Genomic DNA, 24373 nt, shown 5'->3' with positions numbered 1-24373 from the left:
CCAAAAAATCCGTAAACTCATCGCAGTGCCGGTCCTAGCATGATTTAGAGTCGGTGGGGCGACAAATACATATGTATGTAATTTTCAAATTTACAGACATACATACATATTATCACGTCTTTATCCCTTACTGCGTAGACAATGCCAACAGTCTCATAAAGACTAAAACGCCATGTTCAGCTGTTATAATTTGTATAATTTTTAAAATTTCTTTTTGTTTTTCTTAAATGTAGATAAAGCAAAAGATGGTGTATTTCTATTTCACTGACAAAAATTTATTCGGTCCTACAATTACAAAAAAATCCAAAAAATACTGTATGAAAAGATCAAGCTTTTAGATAAATTTGAAACTTGGAGAAATTTTGATGATATTTGGCACAGAAACAGATAAACTTTCAGAAATAACATACGCTACTCTTTTCTGTAATTATAACGAAAGCGGAGCTCCGCGCAGAGGTTAATAGATATAATTTGAAAAAAAAAAATATTTGAAGAAAATTGTTTTTTTTTTTTTGGTATGTCAAACGCAACGCTAGGGATATCACCTACAGGGCGGACGGAAAAAAAACGCGGACGAATCCATTTAATAAAATATTGGGTGCATTGTCGGAATCCTTTGTACATATTTACTTCGGAAATATTGTTACGGCGTCCCTTTTGAGAGCACAGAGATATCTACGGAATGATTTCAGGCTGATTTCACAGCAGATCTTTTTGTATTTTGTCAGATGTTTTGACTGAACGAGCTGTGTCTTTTTATTTCGTTTATTTAAATGTGAATACGATTTTTTTACGAGTGTAGGTATATTTTTTGTGCCGTGTGGTACCCGGCACCAATAAAAAAAAATAGGACCACTCCATCTCTTTCCTATGGATGTCGTAAAAGGCGACTAAGGGATGGGCTAGCAACCTGTCACTGCAACTGTAAACGTTTTCGACATAATCAGTTAGTTAGACCACATTAGATAAAGATTTTTACTTAGTTTCTCTCTCAATTTTAACCTTAGTGGTGGAAATATAAGACGTTTCCGACAAAAATTCAAAACCGCCAGCCATTGTGTGGGGAACGCAAATGGACCGGAAAATTGTTATCTTGAATATATGATAAGGGCTCGCAACATATGAGTATGCAAAATGGCGGTGATAATCTTTTTTTGTATTTTCATTCTTTTTTTTGAGTTTATTTATTTACTTATTTATGTACACATAGAAAATATAGAGAATGATAAATACATGAAACCAAATTACAAAGGTTCTGCTTATTTCTAAAGAAATATTTTTTAGCAGGCCTGAGATACGAGACATGATGGAAAGGTTTTATTATTATTGTCTGTGTGGTTCCCAGTACTAGTGGAAGGAAAGAGTGGGACCATCTCATTCCCATGGATGTCGCAAAAGGCGACTAAGGGATAGGCTATAAACTTGGGCTTCTTCTTTAAGGCGATGGCATGGCAACCTATCACTATTTGAATCTCAATTCTGACCTTAAGCCGAGCGGCTAAGAGTGGCCTATCAGTCTGTTCAAGACTGTTGGCTCTGTCTACCTCGCAAGGGATATAGACGTAAAGAAGAAGCGGCGGAATAAACTACACTGCAGCTTTTTTAAGGGATGTTAATCTACAAATACAGTTCTCTTAAAAATCTTTATCGTGGACGAATTCATATTGTTTGTCTACATTAATAAAAAAATGTGAAAAAAAAAAAAACAAAAAAAGTATAAAGTATGGTTCTAGCTATAAAAGCCGAGTTGAGCAGTGCATCGCTGGCGGCACTCCAAATGTTTAAGACCACTTCTGTGTCTTCATTATCATTAAATACAGATTCTGAATCGAAATTTTGTACGGCCGGTGTGGAAAATGGAAATAAGTGAAGTTAGTTTTGTTTCTCTTGCATACATATAATCGCGTATCTATCAGACAGAGACAACATACTCTAAAAGACTACCCAAGTTCAGCTGTTTGGCTTAATGATTGAGATTCGAATAGTGACAGCGCATCGTCTTAAAAAGGATTTCAAGTTTAAGCCTTTTCCTTACTCGCCTTTTACGACATCCATGGGAAATATAGAGAGTGGTCATATTCTTAATTGCCGGGGTCGAGACGACATTCAGGAGTCAATAACTTACGAATTTATACGACGTACGTTTTATAAGTTATATGATAAGTATATAGTCTCTGCCTACCCCAATGGGAGACAAGCGTGATGGTTTGTATGTATGTACGTTTTTATAAGTTAGAATAGGCAAGTCTAGCGTTCCTTCAAATAAATAATTCTTTGTAATAATTATTCTTCGGTATGGGCCGATTGAGCTACTAGCATGAACAAATTCATTCAGATGAAATATTTTGGTAACGGAAATGAATTTCTATGATACCAATTTGGGATAGCAGACCTAGGATCCATAAATATACTATGTCATATTTTTTAGGCCTGAACATGACCTAAGACATAAATAGTTGTTAGAAATTTCAACAAATAGCTGAGCGTTGCCTATCAGTGTTTTCAAGACTGTTGGCTCTGTCTACCCCGCAAGGGATGTAGACGTGATTATATGTATGTATGTACCTTCAACGAAAACGTTAATAAAAAAAAGTGTGGGCAGATGGACGACCGGTCGATGAAGGTCTATTTGAATCTCAACTCCAGCATTATGCCATCCAGTGAACGTGACCTTTCAGTTTTTTCCGAGACTGTTGGCTCTGTCTAACCAGATATAAAGACGTTATTGTACGTATGTCTCGTGGTACAATAGTGAGATTTAATTATTTTGTAGGTGCCGCTAAATTTAAAAGTGTAAAAGCTAATCCACACTAATAATAAAGAGGAAAGATTTGTATTTTTGTATGTTTGTGTGGAATAAACTCAAAAACTACTGGTCCGATTTTAATAAAATTTGGCACAAATATAGAATAGACCTTCAAAAGTGACATAGGCATAAATTTGTTTTGAAATAAATTAGTTTTCAGGTAGATTATTCAACATTCATAAAGTAATCCGGGAAAAAAAGCGCTACCGAAAATCTTTCCGTGCGTGCGCTTGATCCACCCGTGCGAAGCCGGGACGGGCCGCTAGTATTATATATACTCGTAACATAACATATAAAAGAAGAAAGAAAAATTTACGACAATATCAATGCACAGCTGAATTCGTCAAATTTATTATTTAGATATTTGAAATTTAACATGCAGGATTCCATTCGTAAAAGGCGAGTAAGGGAATGGCTAATAATTGTGATTCTTCTTGTAGGCGATAGGCAAGCAACCTGTCACTGTTTGAATCTCATTTTCATCATAAAGTTATACAGCTGAACGTGGCCTTTCATCTTTTTGGCTCTGTCTATCCCGCAAAGGATATAGACAAGGGATATATATATGTAGGATTGCATATGTGATCCGGAAATTCCCACTTTTATTACTAGTAGTTTTTTACTCCCGTCTGACCTCCGTGACCTATAAAAACAGCAATCTAACTCAGCTTTTGAGATTATGAGCGACTATTTAGAATGAAATGAATTTATACTGTACGTGTATATGTTTATATGCAGCCGGCTGTACTCAAGCGAACGTTAGTCCGGGAGACAAATGACCTGAATCGCGGCGTGGATGGATGGCCTAGTCGAAGATCGCACCGATTATTTCAATTGGTTGTTAACTCCCGGCTCAAAACGAGGGGTGATATAAATTCGCGATTCGCGTCTGTTCTTTGCGACAATTTAGCAAGAACGCCGAAATGGGCTCTTACGTGTGCAAAAATACACCCTAAGGTACAATAAAAGTAATTAAAATTATGTAACTAGATTAGGCCCGCAGCTGCGGTCAAGTTAATGTAGTTTATTTTCTGTCGCTTTAATAATAAATTACTGCATATTACATGTCTTCTTTGCAATCATTTTTCATTTTATAATTTAAAAAAAAATATTATTATCTTAGTTGTTGATATAACACAGACTATATAAAATGTAGAATACCAGCGCCTCCCTGATTGCGCGCCAATTTAATGTTTCTTTTTTTAAATAATTCTAACTTTTTTTTAATCATTTTCTCTGAATTTTTTACAGCCAGTGTTTGAACTTTGTATCACTATTCATTTACTTTTTTTTTTAATAGTGCTATAATATCTGTTTTTGTTACTTCTTTATACTCTATCCAAAGAGTTTCCCTAAACTTATCAAAAGTGCTAAGAAAGGCCAAAGTGCTTTTGCAACCCGGAAAAAGAACTCTCCTCCTTGTTTTTACAACCAACAACTACTAGACGCGATACCGCCGGAAAAAGCTAGTCAACAATAAAAATAATAATCAAATACAATGGCGGTCACTAACCTTTAACAAAAGAAATGCGGGAAAACCCGCAAGGAAATAAATTAGACGCGTCAGACACAATCCACTGGAAAGCCGACAATAGGCAGTCCTACTTAGTGTTTTCTTTGCCATGGTACTTACTTTGATATAAAAAAAAAAATACATTTCACAAATATAGGTTCACAAAAAAGGTAGGCCGTGTGGTTCCCGGCACCAGTACAAAAAAAGAATAGGACCAGTGAGATAGACTGGTCCTTTTCCCATGGATGTCGTCGTATAAGGCGACTAAGGGATAGGCTTTTAATTTTGGAATACCTTTAGGCGGTGGGCTAGCAACCTATGTCAATATTTGAATCCTAATTATATCTCGACTATAGTCTTTCAAGACTGCTTTCTCTGTTTACATCGCAAGGGATATGGCCGTGATTAAATGAATGAATTAAAATATAACTAATGCCTAATGCATGAGCTAAAAAGCACATTGCATTTTAAACTAATAGCTTTGTACGAGTAATATACAGATAACGGACGCTTTCTCAAACTACCACAGCTAAATTCTCAGTACAGACCAAAGATCTTTTAACAAATGAAAATCCATCGGTACCTACTTCAGTTATAAGCGGAGTAAAATACAAGTTTCTCAGCGGAACAGGATATTGCGCCCTCTAGCGCTCAAACCGGTACCGGTACCGTTACCGGCTGGGTACCGGTAACCGGCAGCCGTCTCGGATTTGAGTTATGCCAGCCTTCCTTTGTTTGCGGATGTTCGCTTGGTTAGGAATCTGGGTTTTGTATACCGTTGGCTGAGTAAACCTTTTTCTAGGCATCCGTGGGAACACGTGGGCCTGCTGGAAGAAATTTCCCTAGGAATAAGTAGTGCCCTTGTACAGAATTTCTCTTTAACATAAAGAGAAATTCTGTCTTATTCTTATTTTCCTTGATGAACATATGTAAAAATATCTATACTAATATTATAAAGCTGAAGAGTGTGTTTGTTTGAACGCGCTAATCTCAGGAATTACTGGTTTTGAATTGAAAAATTATTTTTGTGTTGAATAGACCGTTTATCGAGGAAAGCTTTAGGCTATATAACATCACGCTGCAACTATTATAGGAGCGAATAAATAATGGAAAATGTGAAAAAAAAAACAGGGAAAAATATTCATCCTTGAGGGCTTCAATTACGCCCAAAATAACTATTCCACACGGACGAAGTCGCGGGCACAGCTAGTAAATAAAGAAATTACTTTTTCCTCGTGGACCAACTGATATGCAAAACTGGTTATACCATAAAGATATGGAGTAATTCTGTTCTAAATTACCGGGAATCACACATTTGGTAGATAGATAGTCAAGGCATGATGAGAAAAGAACTTTTTCTGATTGTCCTGGGTCTTGGATGTTTATCTATATAAGTATTTATTATAAAATATAGTATCGTTGAGTTAGTATCTCGTAACACAAGTTTCGAACTTACTTCGAGGCTAACTCAATCAGTGTAATTTGTCCCGTATATATAGATGCATGAGCTGTGTGGTTCCCGGCACCATTAGAAAAAAAGGATAGGGCCACTCCATCTTTTTCCCATGGATGTCGTCAAAGGCGATTAAGGGGTAGGCTTATAAACTTGGGATTCTTCTTTTAGGGGACAGGCTAGCAACCTGTCACTATTTGAATCTCGATTCTATCACTTAGCCAAATAGCTAAACGTGGCCTATCAGTATTTTCAAGACTGTTGGTTCTGTCTACCCCACAACGGATTAAGACATGACTATGTGTAGGTATGTATGTATGTATAACTGTGATATTCCTAGAAATCAGTGTCGACGCTAAAGATTCCACAATGTGAGCAGGGAATAAGAGAGACGCTTAACTGCATTAGCTATTTATCTCGTTTGCAGCGTAACATGCTGAAGTATGGAACAAGTCATGAAAGGCAAAAAAATTGGGATCATTCATTCATTCATATAATCACGTCTATATTCCCTCACGGCGTATATAGCGTCAACAATCTCGCAAGACTTTAGCTGTATAATCGTTGAGACGTCATGGTATGTATGTTTGTTATTATATCGAGAGGAATTCTATTATTCATTTGGAGCTCATCAGAATAGAACAAGTGGGGTTTTTGAGTGTCCGTTATATACATTATCACATAACATATAACCTTATAATCTCGTCTATATCCCCTGCGGGGTAGACAGAGCCAACAATCATCAACAGACAGAAAGGCCACGTTCAGCTGCTTGGCCTAATGATAGAATTGAGTTTCAAATTGTGACAGGTCCTAGCCCATCGCTTGAAAGAAGAATACATACCAAGTTCATAACCTTATCGCCATCATCCATTGGAAAGAGATGGAGTGGTCCTATTCTTTTTTTTTCATTTGTGCTGAGAACGACACGGCACCAATGTATAAACAACATACGTTACTATTTATTACTAGTACTTATAATACTGTGCTAAACATGCACGATGAGAAATTCCACTTCAGAATGAACAAACATTTAAATCATAAATCCAAACGAAGTTTTGGTGCAATTCGGAACTATTTCAAACACAGAGCGCAGAGCGCTTTTGCTCAGCGGTTTTACACCTCGTAAAGTTGCTAACTCGCGCCATACGCCCAAAGGGAGCTCAGTTACGGCTGCAATTTACGGTGAATCTCGTTCACTACGCCATATTATGCACATTGCACATTGCATGTAACTCACTTTATGTGGAATTAAGGCCTGTAAGTAATGGCCTGGGAGTGGACAACGTCACTACATAGTATAAAACAAAGTCGCTATTTTATTCTGTTTATCTGCATGCTTAAATCTTTAAAATTACGCAACGGATTTTGATGCGGTTTTTTGTAACAGGTAGAGTGATTCAAGAGGAAGGTTTTTATGTATAATTTTTTCCGAATTTTGCACCCGTGTGAAGCCGGGGCGGGTCGCTAGTTTGCTGATAAATAAAAGATGGTACTTGACTGGTTTTTTGTATCGTTAAAGTCGGTAACATATTGTCGCATAGAAGACACCAATGAACCGATTTGGAAATTACGAAGATTTTTAATAATTTTCTTTATTAGCTATAATTATTACGTTTAAAAAAGATATTGCTAGAAACAAGATCAATCTTATTTCGACTATGATATTAATGAAAATATATCTATATTTTTTCAAACAATATTACTGAAGTATGACAAATAGCAATATTATTCATATTGTAAGATAAATCACAATCAAAAAACTTAAAAAATAATTAAAAACACGTCTATATCCCTTGCGGGGTTGACTGAGCGAACGAAAGCTTCTTCAAAAGACTGATAGGCCACGATCAGCTGTTTGGCTTAATGATACAATTAAGATTCAAATAGTGACAGGTTGCTAGCCCATCGCTTAAAACAAGAATTCCAAATTTATAAGCCTATTCCTTAGTCGCCTTTAACGACATCCATGGGATTGAAACGGAATGGTCCTATTCTTTTTGCTATAAAAGATTTTGAAATTGAAAAATTAATTTTATATTGATCTTAAAAGAATTAAGTACCTCATGCTTCTATGTTAAATTATAAAATTTGCAAGTCAAACAATTAAAACGTCAAATGCACTTACGTGGCCATTAATTATGTGTTGCTTTGTATTTTCCCGCGATTAATTCATACACAAAAATACACACGAATATACACTTAACTGTAGCTGTATATAAAGTTTATAATGTTTCAAACGGGGAATAATTTATGATTTGCAGGACGGACTCAGGTCCCGGGGTAGATAAACGTAAATCTCATAAATACCCTGTGGGTACATACGAATAGAAATTGCGGACAGGCGCGCGTGTGAAATTTAATTTCAAATTGAAAAAAAGAAAGTTTAAGAAGTACTTACTTACTTTTTGCTAATTGTTTTAATTTTCGGGTTTTTAAATCCCTGAAAATGAACAAAAAATAAACAGGGAAGTACTTAGTTCAATATTTTCCCAAAAACTAAAACATTTTTACAACTTACATTTTTCAAAAAGCGATAGGTAAACATAGTATGATTTTACTTATGTTTGGTTATTTGAAAGTGCTTTTTTAATTAATTTAGTCGAAAATTTTATAAAATTAATAATACTTTAAAGCATAATTTTATTTATTTAACGGGAAACGGTTTCACACACTTTTTATGATTTGCCTTCTACCGTCATTATTTTGAGTCGTTCGTCATAAACATATTCACCCGTATGTTCCCAGATTTAAATCAGAAGAGAGCGTTCATTATACAGTCTACGAAGTTTATACATTCTATGATTATTAAATATTAATTAGTGCGCTGTGTGAATACAAATGTGCTTTCTGTGGTCGTAATTCTAAATAAATAGGGATTTCATTATTAGGTTCTCAAAATTTGTAAAATTAAAGGGAAGGATTTTATTTGTAAAATTTGGTAATAAAGGTTTATGCAAATTGCCGCAACTTAATACCATACATTGTCTTTTGGTAAATACACTTAATATTAGATTAAAACTTACTTGTATTCTGTCACACATTTAAATCCTTTTCTTCTTCTTGTAGCTTCTCCTTTAATTAAGAGCGATTTATTAATACTCTTATCTGTGTTATTAAATGAGCAACCTTCTTTAATTTTTCTATCTGTATATTTTTAGTTAACGTTAACAACTTCATATAATGTTGTTCGAACAATATTTATTTAACGACGTCATATTTCATAGGTGTTTTTTCGCTTTTTTTTCATGAATTATGACAGCCGTCATCGACTATCGGGTTTAAACCGTTTGCGCGCGAAAAATGTGTATGTATGTTTTACTCTAGACGAAATTGTGCTCATAAATTTTGCTGGGACCATACGCAATTTTGGTATAGGTTATTTTTATTTTGGTATATTTGAAAGGTCCGGTCGGAAGTGCAAGAAGCTGACGAAATGCATGAAGTGAGTGAGTGATTAATGTGGATGATGCGAAAGGAGTATGCACGGCATACTTCTTTGCATGTATTCGTGGCATGTGTAAAGTTTCAGAAGAACTAGCCTGGTTCTCTGATAAACTAAGGTGATTATATTTTATATTGAGTAGGTAATGATCTTCACACGTGTGTTTATACCCTTAATTATTTTTTTTTGTACTTAACAGCTCCCGTAGCAAGGCACGCGCGACGATGTTTTTATCGCGCGAGGAACTATCGCTGTTTCGCTTTTTGTTACGACGTGAAACGGGACACCGTGTGGAGCTGGCGGCAAGCTTTTTATTTCACCATAGAGGTCGGTTATAATGGAGAGCCAGACATTCGACTTCTACACTTGCGATCTGGGAAAGATTTTGTGACGTCCTCCGATTTTTGTTTTTACTACTTTTTTTATGGTTTTTCTGACGTCCACCGAGCACCGCTCGGTCACCTAGGTACTCCACCAGTTCTTGGCCTGCTGGGTAAGATTTTGTAGAAAGTGAAGAATAAGCTGTTTAAGAGGACAGACGCGAGAGCATCGCACTCCCCCCATGTTTCGGCTCCTATTACTGGTTGATAAAGCCATGACCACCCCGACACTAGGTAGCATTATGGTCTACTTTAAGAAGGAGGAAAAACAGACAATCTCTTTGACAAGTACGCCACCGAGGTCGGCAATCCAAACATTCAGGTGGAGAGCTAAACATTCGACTACCACCACTTGCGTATCTATTGTCTGAGACTCGTATATAGTGACGCTTGTTGCAGACAGGTAGCGTCCGCAAAACAGTTTTTAGTATTGTTCCAATGTTTTTTATTTTTGTTCATGTCGGGACTCTTCACCGATATGATTGGGAGCCGGCGTCTTATATAATTTATCCAGTCTTCGGCATTCTCATTTTTACGCAAATCTATTGACTGCCATATGATAATGATCATTATCAATCCACAATAACAAATATTTTCTTATCTCCTCAAGAACTTTTTGGTCAGTATTCTTTTACAAATTCTCTGAGGAAAAGGAAGGTTTGTAATATTATCCTTCCTAAAAAGTATTCTTCCCTTGGCATTTGCTGTAAATAAAATCGAAGCCCGTTATTGATATAGAAAATAACGTTTTCTTTAAAAAAAAATATGTTCATAATCACGCCCCTTGCTTTCTCCTGGAGGGGTTGGCAGAGAATCAACATCTGCTACGTGACGATGCATCTTTTTTTTCATGTACTTTCGTTTAAATCTGACCTTTCACCAGTATACTACCAAAAACTAGATTATATACAGGTTTTTGTGCTATCCGTACTGTGTTTAGTCCCCCATGAATACGTAAGTCGTTGGCGCAGTGCCAGGGCCGTATCTCTGATTCTCTAATAGATAAATCACAGTCTACAGTGCATTGCCTCTCGTCCTACCGTGTACTTAAACTAGCTGTCGCCCGCGGCTCCGCCCCTGTGGGAAATTCGAGAAAGCCCATTGTTAACTGAATTTCTAAACGTGCTAACTTCTTCTACGTGCTTGCTTTCTGACGGCTCTTTAGATATCGATCTTTCGAACAATTATGGTGTAATATGGAATATTCCATCCAATATGGAATTGAAATAAAATCTTTTATCCTACTGTCTAAACTTTATCATCTAGAACATATGTAAAATACAAGTAAATAAGACAGTCAAGTTTGAGGAGACACTTCTAATCTAATCTTTATAGTTCAATTAATTTTCACATAATTTATGACTTAAAAAAATATCTTCGAAAAAAATAAATAAAGTGTCCATAATTATTACATACTAGCTTTCCCCCGCGACTCCGTCCGCGCGGATGTCGGTCTTCGCGTAGATGGTTTATTTCTCCATTTTATTTTCAGTCTGGTCAATTTAGACCAAAAAATAGGAATGAAGCTACATTAATTCCCATCAAGCTGAAAATGAGTATAATTGTTTAAAACACAATCAAAAGCATTATTTCAAAATTCCCCATGATTCCGGTTTAAGGAAAAAAATTACCCAAGGTCAAAGGTAAGAAAATGGGATTTTCACGATTTTCTTCAAAACGGTAAGTTTTATAGGAAAATTACCTCAGACATAGATTGTAGATCATAAAGATATCTATAAAAAGGAATCAATATATTTTTTTAATAAAGCTACCGTTTCTGAGATATTACGATGCAAAAAGTTGCAAGCGTCATAATATGCATAAGCACGTCTCGTATATACTCTTTGTAGCAGTAATATAAGTAAAAATATTGTTCTGTCGGTAATTTTAACTTGAATTCAAAATATAAAATATACATAAGTATAATGAAACCCAGTCCCTTCATTTATACTGTAGTGAAACCTTGAGACAACATCAGTCTCTCTGTTTAATTGTGTACGTGGCTAGGGTCGTATAGCTGCTTTATCTCAGAATGCTCAACACATGAAATACCGTTAATAGTTGTCCTTGCGGGGATACTGTTGTCGGCTATGGACACCACGGCCTCTCATGCCCTAGGAGTGCCGGCCGTTTAGGGCGCCATGCCGCCCTAAATGATATAATCCTCCTAGAACCAAACGGTCTGGCTCGGGATGATGCCAAGAGACCGGATGGTATGACTTTGGTACCCTGGAGATTGGGGCGGCCTTTGGTGTGGGATGCTACTTGTGTCGACACACTTGCGCCGTCTCATCTTCAGGTTACTAAATCTAAGGCCGTTTTGCTTCAAATGAGGCAAAAAACCTCAAAAGGCGCAAATATGTAGTTATCGGGATCAAAGTTTACATCAGATGGCAAGTGTGATAGTGATATTGAAAGGAGAGTGAACGCGGGGAACATGGTGAATGGAGCTTTGCATGCCTTTATGAGCAGTCAGAAACTATCCAAAAAGGCTCGACTGGCTGTGCACAGGGGCGTGTTGGTCCCGACATTAATGTATGGGAGTGAAAGTTGGGTATGGCAAAAGAAGCACGAAAGCAGAATAAATGCAGTGGAAATGAGAGCGTTAAGGAGTATGTTGGGTGTGAAATTGAGTGACCGGATAAGGAACAGTGTGATAAGGGAATGTTGTGATGTGAAAGAAGATGTAGTTACAGGAATAGAAAAGGGTATGTTGAGATGGTTCGGTCATGTGGAGAGGATGAATGAAAACAGGTTGACTAAGCAGATATACATGGAGAGTGTGGAGGGAAAGGTCGGGGTGGGAAGACCTAGACGAACATATCTTGATCAAATTAAGGACGTCCTGGTAAAGGGTCAGGTCAAAAGTACCCGAAACCGCCGAGCTTGCATGAAGAGAGTTATGAATGTAGATGAAGCAAAGGAAGTATGCAGGGATCGTGGCAAGTGGAAAGAGGTAGTCTCTGCCTACCCCTCCGGGAAAGAGGCGTGATTTTATGTATGTATGTAGTTATCGGTAATATCTTTACTTTTGAACCTTTTGGGGTAGAAACTCTGGGACCGGGGGGCCTATCTGCCCATCAGCTTTTCCGACAATTGTCGAAAAAGCTAATTGAGGTATATCTTGACCGGAGGGCTGGAAATTATCTGGCTCAGAGAATCAGCATTGCCATTCGAATTGGCAATGCTGCCAGCCTTCTGGGCACATTCCCGCATGTTGATGCTATGAAAGGACTGTACAATTTATAAATTAAATTTTAGTTTGTAGTCATCTTTTTTTTTTCTTTTTATAAGTAGCTTTAGTTTTAATTTGATTATTGCATTGAATTTGATAATTGTAACCTCTATTATTGTCCTAAGATGATTTTCTTCACTTAGGGTTATTCTATTTTTTTTTTAATAATAAATACGAAAGTTAGTCTTGAGTGCCACTGCGTAGTGAAAACACGTGTTTATTCTAACCTATTTCAGACTTTTTCAAGTTTAATAATAAAAATGTAAAAAAAAAACGCGCTAATAGTACACTACCTCAGAGGTGGCAAGGAAACGGATGCATATTATGACGCTTGCAACTTTTTGCATCGTTATATCACAGAAACGGTAGCTTTGTTGAAAAAAATTATTGATACCTTTTTTATAGATAACTTTATGATCTACAATTTATGTCTGAGGTAATTTTCCGATTTGAAAAACTTACCGTTTTAAAGAAAATTGCGATACACCCATTTTTTACCTTTGACCGTGAGTAAATTTTTTTCCTTAAACCGGAATCATGGGGAATTTTGAAATAATGCTTTTGATTGTGTTTTAAATAATTATACTCATTTTCAGCTTGATGGGAATTAATGTAGCTATGTAGTATTTTTTTAATAGTAATTAGTAGCGGCCCGCTTGTGCAGCAAACCGTTCAAGCTAAAGCCGACTTTAGGCGCTACAGGTTACGGCGCTAAATCCACTGCGGGTAACGCAACGTGTGTTCGCGGTTCTACAGAACAACGTCTATGGATAAACTGAAAAATTAAGATTTTTTTTTCTTCGTATTTTTTCGGGATAAAAAGTATCCTATTTTACGCCCAGGATAATAAGGTATAATTATACCAAGTTTCATCAAAATCGAACCGTTAGTTTTCACGTGATGCCTGAACATACAGACAGACAGACAAAAAATTTTTTAATCACATTTTTGTGTTTGGTATCGATCCAGTAACACCCCCTGCTATTTATTTTTTCAATATTTTCAATGTACAGAATTGACCTTTCTACAGATTTATTATATGTATAGATTAAAAAAATATATCAGTCAGTTTCAACTCGGTCGGGTTCTTGAATTTTAATTGTAAAAGTGGTACAGTTATAAAAAAGGAAAAAAAACTTTTAATTTTTAAATGGAGGCAGAAGAAAATCCGTAATTAATAATGCTAAATGCCACTCCGCTACCAGGAGATCATGAATATGCAAGGGACTATTACTTCAGTGTGGGACATGCGAGGGTTAAAAGATTATTTATTGTACGGAACTTAACGAGTTGGTAAAAAAAAAATACATTAAAAACAGTTTATTTTAAACATAGAAACAAAAGTTCAGTGCCATGTGGTTTCCGTCACTTTAGAATGGGTCCACTTCATATCTTACTAACGGATGTCGTAAAAGGCGACTTATGTACTAGTTCTACATTCATTCATGTTTTTTAATGTAGACAATATGCATTCGTCCATGATTTAGATTTAAGAGATCTATATTTGTATATTGACGTCCGATGAAAATGCTGCAGTGAAGTTTGTTCCGCCGCTTCTTCTACACATGCGCTTTGGAAGCGGCAGTAGTTATATAATTATATTTAAGTGATGTGACGTCAATAAGTGATACCTTGTATCCAACTTTGAAAATAAATCTATTCTAGGAGCACATTCATCAAGGCCAAATGCTGGTCTCAAGGCGAAGAAAAATATGATGTGTGTGTCTTTCTTCCCGTGCAAATTGTAAAAGCTAATCAAAGTCGAAGCTATAAACTCGGACTTATCCTTGAGGTATAAGGAGTACCCGTAATCGTCTAATATGCATGAAAAGTGTAATGAATGTGGAGGGAGCGAGAGAGGTCTGTACGGATCATAGCAAGAGGAAATCCATAGTCTCTGCCTACCCCAATGGGAGACAGGTGTAATGGTATGTATGTATATATTATCCTTAAGGAGATGGGCTGTCACTATCTTTGCAACAACTTGTGACCTTCGAGTTTTGTAAGTCAAAGTTACCCGTCTAGGTATGAAAATATGAAATATGTGTATGGTTGTGTTTATGTAATATCTCATGCAAACATCAAAGCATCCTTTTATGGATCACTAGCTTTATTTTAATAATGTATAATAGGATTTTCGTATTTACATACTTAATCTGAGATGCTTTGTAAGGCTGCGGCTTTGTTGATAGCTGTAGCGAATGCGATAGATACATATTTTTAACTAGCTGTGCCCGCATCTTCGTCTGCGTGGTATAGTTATTTTGAGCATCATTGAAGACCTCAATTATGAATAATTTTACCCGTTTTTTTCATATTTTCCTTTATTTCTTTGCTCCTTATAGTTGAGCATAAAGTTAAAGCCTTCCTCGATAAATGGTCTATTTAATGCGAAAATAATTTTTCAATTCGAACCAGTACTTCCTGAGATTAGCGCGTTCAAATAAACAAACAAACAAGCAAACAAACTCTTCAGCTTTATAATATCACATTTAGGCTATATAATATTACGCTGCAACGTTTAAGAGCGAAGAAATAATGGAAAATGTGAAAAAAAGGGGAAAATTATTCATCCTTGAGGGCTTTAATGATGCCCAAAATAACCGCCAACAAGCTTATTCTGTTATAATTAAATTATATATAAAGAAAATTATAAATGTCATTTGGACTTCTGAGCTAAAAGCTTTTCTCAGTGCAGTGCAACTATTTTGTAATTGTATCTCTGTGGATAAATAAATAAATTAAATAATAAATAAGACCTCAGCCTCAGGGCCTGCTATGATATTCACAGAATTAAATAAGAGTAGGTACCTTCATTCGTGATGTGGTAGTTTTGTAATCGGCTTAGGACGTAAAGGTCAGCTCAACAATATCTAATTACAAATATTTATTATTCTCATGTATAAATTCCTTTTGTAATTAGTTAATATAGGGATGAACTATAAGCGGTAGTGAAGCTTTAGAGAAAACTATTTTATATTAAAGTTAGTTGTTTTGTAGATTAGGAGATATAAAACTATCTACTATAAACTATCTTTTCCTTCACCGTAAAAGGATCTGTAAGAGTTAGTATATAAACTAATGTACATAAAACTTCGTAAATAGTCATTGGTACATGGCCGAGGTGGTATTTGAACCTGTGTTTTGCGCATGAAAGATTGATGAATATGAATAAACTTATGAAAGAACGCACTTATGTCTTCTGAAAGGTTATATTAACAACAATGTTTGAATTCATTCTATGTATTTCAGACAACAAATCCTTACAAAGCCGTGTGCGCTGCGATAAAAGTTTGAATTATGCGGGAGCATGTCGGCGCGTACAAATACGATGAAGGTAGGCTGCTACACGTTTCGGTCGGGTTATAGAAAATGCGCGAACAAAAATTACAAAGATCCGTTTCAAAAGAGACGCGGATATTCAAAATGTTTATATGTTTTCTTTAAATAAAGAAATATAAACAAAAATATACATTTGATTTTGTACATTTTGTTATACATTAAACTTAACAAGAAGTTTATAAATAACCATTAATTCTGTAAAATAATTATAATTGACATAATATTATTGACATAATTTGTAAATAAATAGGTTCCGGGCACCAATTAAAAAAAGAATAGGACCACTCCTTTTCTTTTCCGTGGATGTTGTATAAGGCGACTAAGGGATAAGGGAAGGTACGTGGCATATCAGTTTTATCAAGACTGTTGACTTTATCTTCCCCGTAAGGGATATAGACGTGGCTATATGTATGTTTATTATATTTCTTTGTATCATATACTCAAGAGTCTGCAGGGAGATTTTATTTTATAAAAACTGTTGTAACTGTATCATTACAATTAATGACGTCACGTCACACGCGCGGCGCAATAAATATTGATATCGCAGTTCCGTTCAGACAAGGGCGTATTTTATTTGATCGATTTTCATGCGAACGCTTCCTAAATTATGATATCCTGGTACCTAAAAGTTTCTTTTAGAAAAGTAAGAGCTTTTTTCTTTTATTTTTTGTATTCTAATTAACATAACGGTTTCATCATCATCTCATTTGAGTCCAGTCTTTAGCGGACTCTGAGCTAATGAAATACATAATGTCCCTGATGAAACCGTTAATACAAAAATATAAAAGAATAATTCCAGCTCATCCATCAACTAGTTATAAAGTCCTAGTCCTAGTACTTTCACAAATCACACGGGAACCAGTTTTGTTATCACTACCATACCAAAGGTTGGAATTATCCACTTTGATCACCTGGGTGATAAAATGCCAAATTTTTGTGTCCTGAAATATCACCAAATGGCAAATCACTTGGAACATCAAAATCCACAAGACTAAAACAATAATTGTCATTTCTAAAAATCACCTGGGTAATTGAATTCCATAGAATTCCGTTTTCATCGTATTTTTATTACGTTTCGAGAAACTATTTTTAATGTATGTACATACACGCTAATAAAGGAGTATACTTCTAACAAGTACATTCCAATGTGATTGTACTAGATAGTAATTTTTTTTACTTAAAATAATTTTACTAGATGCAAAAATGTTGACTTAAAATAATTTTCGAACAATATTTCCAATTGCAATTACAAATGTAGGTACTTAAATGAAATATGTGTAAAACCCACGAAACCACACGACGTGTTTCAACATGTTACCACCAAATGGTCGTTTGTGGTCGCCATAATGTGAGAGCTTGTACCCGTCACCCTAACATCCATCATAATAGCTACACGAATATTATTTAACTAGTTATCAAACTTTTAGTCATTTATTAACACAAAACTACGAGTATAACTAGTAAGTAACAGATTTAGACGAGACTTAGAATCAAAAACTTGATATTTTTCTTTTTGTGCCATGTGGTTCAACGCTCAAGTATAGAAAAAAAATAGGACGTCTCCATCTCTTTCCCATAGATGTCGTTTAGGTGACTAAGGAATAGGCTTATAAACTTGGGATTCTTTTTTAAGGCGATGGGCTAATAACTTGTCACTATTTGAATCTCAATTCTATCATTAAGCCAAACAGCTGAACGTGGCCTATCAGTCTTTTCAAGACTATTGGCTCTGTCTACCTCGCAAGGGATATAGACGTGATTATATGTATGTATGTATGTATAAGAATTCTTATAATGGAATTGGGATTCAAATAGTTACAGGTTGTTATTTTCCTTAAAAGAACATTCAGCAGAACGTGGCCTTCGAATATTTCGATTTTGATGATATCTTTTCAATAAATGGAAATGCTTTACTTTGAGAAACACTTTATTTTTCTGGATTAAAAATTACAGGACGCTTACACCTCATAATTTCACAGACTAGAGAGGAAACCTAAAATAATACAAACTTTATTTAACTGACATTGAGCGCCAAAGTAAATTTTATTTAACAATTGGATATGTCTACCCCGTAGGAAAGGGATAACGACATGATACAATATGTAGGATATAGGTATTTGCCTTTTAAGGTAAGGAGCATCGATGGTTGAATCGGTAAGGTGTTAAAATGCGTGATGCGCAGAAAGGCACAGGTTCAAATCACACCTCTGCCGTGTATCAATGACTATTTTCAAAGTTATGTACATTAGTTTGAATACTAACTGATGCTCTTGCGGTGAGGCAAAACATCGGGAGGAAACCTGCACATTCAGGCAACTGGATGTGTAACCATGGATCCAATACGGGTTAGGTTTACCTGCAAAGGTTGCGGCGGTTAGATGGGAGTCGCCTCGTGTAAAAACCTGACTCACCCCTGATCTAGGATTAATGGTCAAAGGCATACTATGGACTCTTCTCCAGGGAGGATGGAACCGGGACATAAGCCAGGAGGAAGAATAAGTATTTGCCATTTATTGTCATTCACTTTGATACTGTAATTTGATAAGCAATAAACGAAATTTCAATAAAATTTTAACAAATATCAAAACTATTCCCAGAGCGTTATTTCAGCCTATTATTAAACATGATGTGTAACATTGAAATGTTTAATTTCAGTCGGTTCAATTGCAAAATAAGGTTGTTACAGATGTTAAATAAGAATAAAAATATATTTTGATGAGTTAATTATTGAAAAAATATAAAATATTGGGCACTAGATTTTAGGAAGTCATTTCAATAATCTACATACCTACACATACATACATATGGTCACGTCTATATCCCTTGCGGGGTAGACAGAGCCAACAGTCTTGAAAAGACTGAATGGCCACGTTCAGCTATTTGGCTTAACGATAGCATTGAGATTCAACTAGTGACAGGTTGCTAGCCCAACGCCTAAAAAAGAATCCCAAGTTTGTAAGCCTATCACTTAGTCGCCTTTTACGACATCCATGGGAAAGAGATGGAGTGGTCCTATTCTTTTTTATATTGGTGCCGGGAGCCACACGGCACCAATACAAAAAAGAATCAATTCAATAATCTTTTCGAGTGATTGTCATTACTCCAGAATAGGACTACTTCATACATTTCCTATGGATGTAATAAAAGGCGACTAAGGGAATAGGCACAGTCATCTAGTGCAGCTGTAACCATGATCAATATCGATAACAGAAAAAATATCGGTCGTGCAAATGTAACGGAGGTCAGACGGGACTCTCTTCCTGTCAAAACCTGACTTACCCAATCTATTATTCCAGTTTTATAACTGCATCCTGGGATTCTCTCTAAAAAGGTGAGGATGGAGGAAGGAATTATATTATTTTTTCTTTGGATCAATTCTTATTATCTTTGTAGGCAGAAAGCAGAGGTCTTAACAAAGGATGATAATTTACAAATGATTATCAAGAAAATCATTAATGAAGGGCTCATATGTACCCTCGATACTGTGAACTCAGATTTCAAATTTTCGGGCATAATATCTGAGCTCGGGGGAATCAGGGTGAACTCGCTGTAAATTGAGGTCATAAGTATTTTAAATGTTAGGTTTATAGCACATACAGAACGGTTCATTCCCTGAGTGATAGGCAGAGACTACATGTTTCCACTTGCCGCGATATGTCCATACTTCTTTTGTCTTATTTAAATTTATTTCATCACAAAGGGTTGATGATTACATTGAAATGGTCAGTTTTGGGGATTTTTTACCTAACCAATCATCAAATCGTCCTCGGTTTGATCAAGGTAAATTCCCATTTATACTCGCCTTGTATACCTATTTGTGAGACTTATTATTATATAATAAATTTAATAGCTTTTCATAAAAAGCCTACACTTGGCGGATATATTCAACGACATCTTCTGAAAAAACTATCGCCATTACGCTTTTTATTATAACGTGAAACGGAATAGCGATAGTTTTTCGTGCATTAAAAACGAGGGCTGATCACAATCTCTAGACAGGTTCGATTCCAAGCGCAAGAAAATGGTTTCTCCGATGTTGCTTCGTTTAGCAGCGCAGAAAACATAGACTTTTAAAGTCAATTGCGGATAGAGCTAATAAGCTTGGGTTTCTGTTTTTATATAAACCTTAATTCAATTATTAGACCATCAAATTAATCGTGTACTGTAGCTATTGCCTCTATTTAACCCAATATAAATAAACTCACGCTTTTTCCCGGAGGGGTAGGCAGAGACTTCATCGTGTCGTGACTAAGTCGTGATATGATATTGATATTATGTTCAATTGTATAAAGTGCTTACTGAGCGTTATTTACGTACCACACCTACCTCACAACAAAAAATCTAATAAAAAAAATCTTCTTTGCAGGTTATCAGTTTCTGTATTAAGCTGTCAGCCGAGAGTAACGTTCCCGTAAGTAAACCTCATAATATTTCATCAGGAACCGCGGAAAAAGCCGCTAAATTCCTTCACAAAGGCTCCTTGAGGAACACCGGCGTTATTAATTCTGAAGTGTAATTTACGAGGATATATAAAACTGCCTCTTAAGAAAGAATTAAAATTGCACGCGCCTTTACAAAGCGCGGTTCGAATATTTCATTATTTTAATTCGCTATGTTCGCTCTTTGGTGAGGTAAAGTCGTTTTATGTTAAGGTGATTTATGAATACTTTTATTCTTTTTGAGGTATTTGATAGAAATTCGATGCCAGTGACACCATTTTTGATGGCGTTACTTTCTTTGGAAAGAGGGCTCGGGTTTATGTGACGTCGAATGTACATAACTGTAAAATCTTTTACCGATTTTTTACTGTTATGCTTTTTTTGTGTACTTTTATTGACGGAAATCTCACCTACAGAAAGATTTATCCTAGTTTTCATTTGGTGATAGTAGGTATAAGATAGTAACATAACATATATAATCAATCACGTCTACATCTCTTGCGGGAAAGATAGAGCTTACAGTCATCAAAAGACTGGAAGGCTTCGCTAAACTGCTTGGCCTAATGATAGAATTGAGATTCAAATTGTGACAGGAATTCAAGTTTATAATATTTTATTAACAATTATATAAATATTATAATAATTAAATCAAATTAAAACTAAAGCTAAAACTACTTATAAAAAGAAAGAAAAAAAGATACTTACAAACTAATTAATTTAAAACTAAAACTACTTATAAAAATAAAGAAAAAAAATATGACTACAAACTAAAATTTAATTTATAAATTGTACAGTCCCTGCATAGCATCAACATGCGGGAGTGTGCCTAGAAGGCTGGCAGCATTGCCAATTTGAATGGCAATGCTGATTCTCTGAGCCAGATAATTTCCAGCCCTCCGGTCGCGAGATACCTCAATCAGCTTTTTCGACAATTGTCGGAAAAGCTGATGGGCAGATGGGCCCCACGGTCCCAGAGTTTCCACCCCAAAAGGTTCAAAGGTATAGGTATTACCGATACCTACATATTTGCGCCTTTTGAGGTTTTCTGCCTCATTTGCAGCAGAACCGGCCTTAGATTTAGTACCCTGAAGATGAGACGGCGCAAGTGTGTCGACACAAGTAGCATCCCACACCAAAGGCCGCCCCAATCTCCAGGGTACCAAAGTCATACCATCCGGTCTCTTGCCATCATCCCGAGCCAGACCGTTTGGTTCTAGAACGGCTGGAACATGGATGGTGGCAAGAGCACGGAGGATTATATTATTTAGGGCGGCATGGCGCCCTAAACGGCCGGCACTCCTAGGGCATGAGAGGCCGTGGTGTCCATAGCCGTCAACGGTATCCCCGCAAGGACAACTATGCGGGACCGTACAATACGCACCTAAACGCAATGCTGTTGCCAGACGGAAAGAGTCCCCATGAAGCAAAGTGCCCAGGTTGGCCGATGGTAATGCCTGCAACCAAAGACCAGATTCCCACTCCGCTACGGCCAATAGTCGAGCGCGCTCCACAGAATTGCTAGACGTTTCTAGTAAATTATCTTGTGCAATTCTACAGAGCGGCTCATCCCATTGCCTTTGCGAAGATAGGTTTAAAGGGAATTTCGAATTTGGAAGTAAAACAGACCAGGCATTCCTGGCCTCCAGTGCATACGAGATATTGCAGAAAGAGCAATTCCGGTTGATTTTTTTAAAAAGATCTTCCACACTGTACACGGAGGACAGAAAAGCCGGGAGAGCTACACTGGAAATTTTGCGGATACCTAAACCTCCACACCTGATTGGCAAGGAGGCTTGTTCCCAATTACGATCACTTAAATTTATATTTAAAATAGACGAAAGGGAATTTTTGATAACTTCATCTAATTTGTGGAGTAGCTCTGGATGCCGCCAAAAATGACTACAGCGAAGATTATATGTAAAATTTGGAACGAAAAGACAATGTCGAATAATAGTGAAAGCAAACTGTGACTGTATATCCAAAAGGCGACTAGAAGCAAATTGAAAATTTTGAATTTTATTATCTATAAAATGTGAAAAAGATTCATCAAAAATAGGGGACCCAAGAAGGTATAGTGAGTCCTTGTCTAAAATTTTGATCTCAGGAGCAAAAGTATTAAAATCGTTAATAATTTTTTCCTTGTAATTACAGCTATCCGAAATATATAGTTCACACTTTTTAAAATTAAGATCCAGGCCAATTTTACTAAGGTTGGTGGTTAAAATTTGGAAATCATTCAAAACAGTCTCATAGTCACCCCCTAAGGTCCCATCATCTAAATACCAGATGTTTAATTTAGAATTTAACTGCTCAACTATGGGGTGAATTGCAAGGCTGAATATGGCTGGCCCAAGTGGGTCGCCTTGCTGACATCCCACGCAGGAGAGTAAAAGGTTGTCCTTAAACATTAATTTAGAATTTTCACTATAACATTGCCAAAGATATTTGTATATGGAGGGAATTTTGTTCTTTACTTCTGTCAGCAAAGCGCCTCTATCCACAGAATTAAAAGCATTTTTTACATCCACTTTCAGTAACATCTCTCCCTGTTGGTTATCTAAAAAGGTTCGGACAGAGTGGACGGCGGCTTCACACCCACCCTTGGCTGCAAAACCCACCTGCAAAGGTTGAAAATAGTTACCAAGAGTAGATGTGATAGATCTGCAGCAAATTTTGGAAGTGAGACGCCTATAAGACGTCCCAACGGCAATAGGCCTGACGCCGCCGTCTTTCTTTTTTAAGGCACATAAATTGGCACCATATAATATATCTGTAATGGAAGCTGTCACTTCTCCGGCTAGCATCAGGTTAACCAAGTTAGTAAGATCTTTCAGAAGCTCGCTGCCGGCGGTCCCGCAATCGCCGCCAATCAAGTCTTTAAGATGTTGAGGCGACAAACCGTCGAGACCACCGGCCGAGCCACTTCTGAAAGACATCACCGCCTGGTAAACCTCCTCCGGAGAAGTTGACAGAGGGGTGTCGCTGTCGTTAGGTTTGTCCGGAAGGTTGAGATTTTCGGCAAGTGGATGCTTATCTCGCAAAGCAGAGAGAGTCTCCGGCGTATTGGGTGCGACAGCATCATCGGAAAATAGAATTCGTGCTGCTCCTTTGATGTCACCATCACCTATTTTGGATTCTACATATTGAGATAATGATGAATTATTATTTTTATTGTAGTGCTGAAAAGGTTGTGTGGTCGGCAAATGAATTGACTCATGAGAACAATTATATTTTATTTTGGAAGATAGTGATTTTTTACAGGATGATTCTTTTATCTCAACATGTAGAATTCGATATGGGAATGTAAGTAAGCATTCCCAAGCTTCTTTACTATTTCGGATTATGGTATTTTTGATGCATTGTGATAAATTTTCAGCTACTGATATTCGGGCGCTTTTAGGGATTCGTTTAACAAACACTCAGAAATTCTAGCCGCAGAGCCCTGCACTTCAATTCTATGGTCCTAATATGGAATTCAAGTATATAAGCCAATCCCTTAGTCGCCTTTTAAGACATCCATTGGAAAGAGATGGAGTGGTCCTATTATTTTTTCTGTTGGTGCCGGGAAGGATTTAAAATTAGGTCGTGGTATAAAATAGTTTTTTTTTATTATTTTAATGATACAGATGCAGATTTAAAGGGATAATTAATTTAAATATAATTTGTATTAATATCTAATCGAAACTATATTTCTAGGCGGTAACGAGTAGCGACATTTAACTGATGGAATGGAAATCAACACCTCACTCATTCTTTAAAA

At 36.4% G+C, this 24373-nt stretch overlaps 1 protein-coding gene across 1 annotated transcript in view; it reads left to right on the top strand.

Moving 5' to 3' along the window:
• Window positions 1-24373, top strand: part of LOC106133212 (uncharacterized protein CG3556) — an 83131-nt gene that overhangs the window by 10868 nt on the left and 47890 nt on the right. Inside the window, exon 2 of the mRNA XM_013332858.2 lies at window positions 20541-20585. The gene's annotated coding sequence lies outside the window, so the exon portion shown is untranslated. The remainder of the gene's footprint in view (window positions 1-20540; window positions 20586-24373) is intronic.

This window comes from Amyelois transitella, chromosome 22 (assembly GCF_032362555.1).
Source record: "Amyelois transitella isolate CPQ chromosome 22, ilAmyTran1.1, whole genome shotgun sequence".
Classification (NCBI taxonomy): domain Eukaryota; kingdom Metazoa; phylum Arthropoda; class Insecta; order Lepidoptera; family Pyralidae; genus Amyelois; species Amyelois transitella.
Note: the sequence above shows the minus strand (reverse complement) of the source record. Positions and strands in the feature narration are given on the sequence as shown.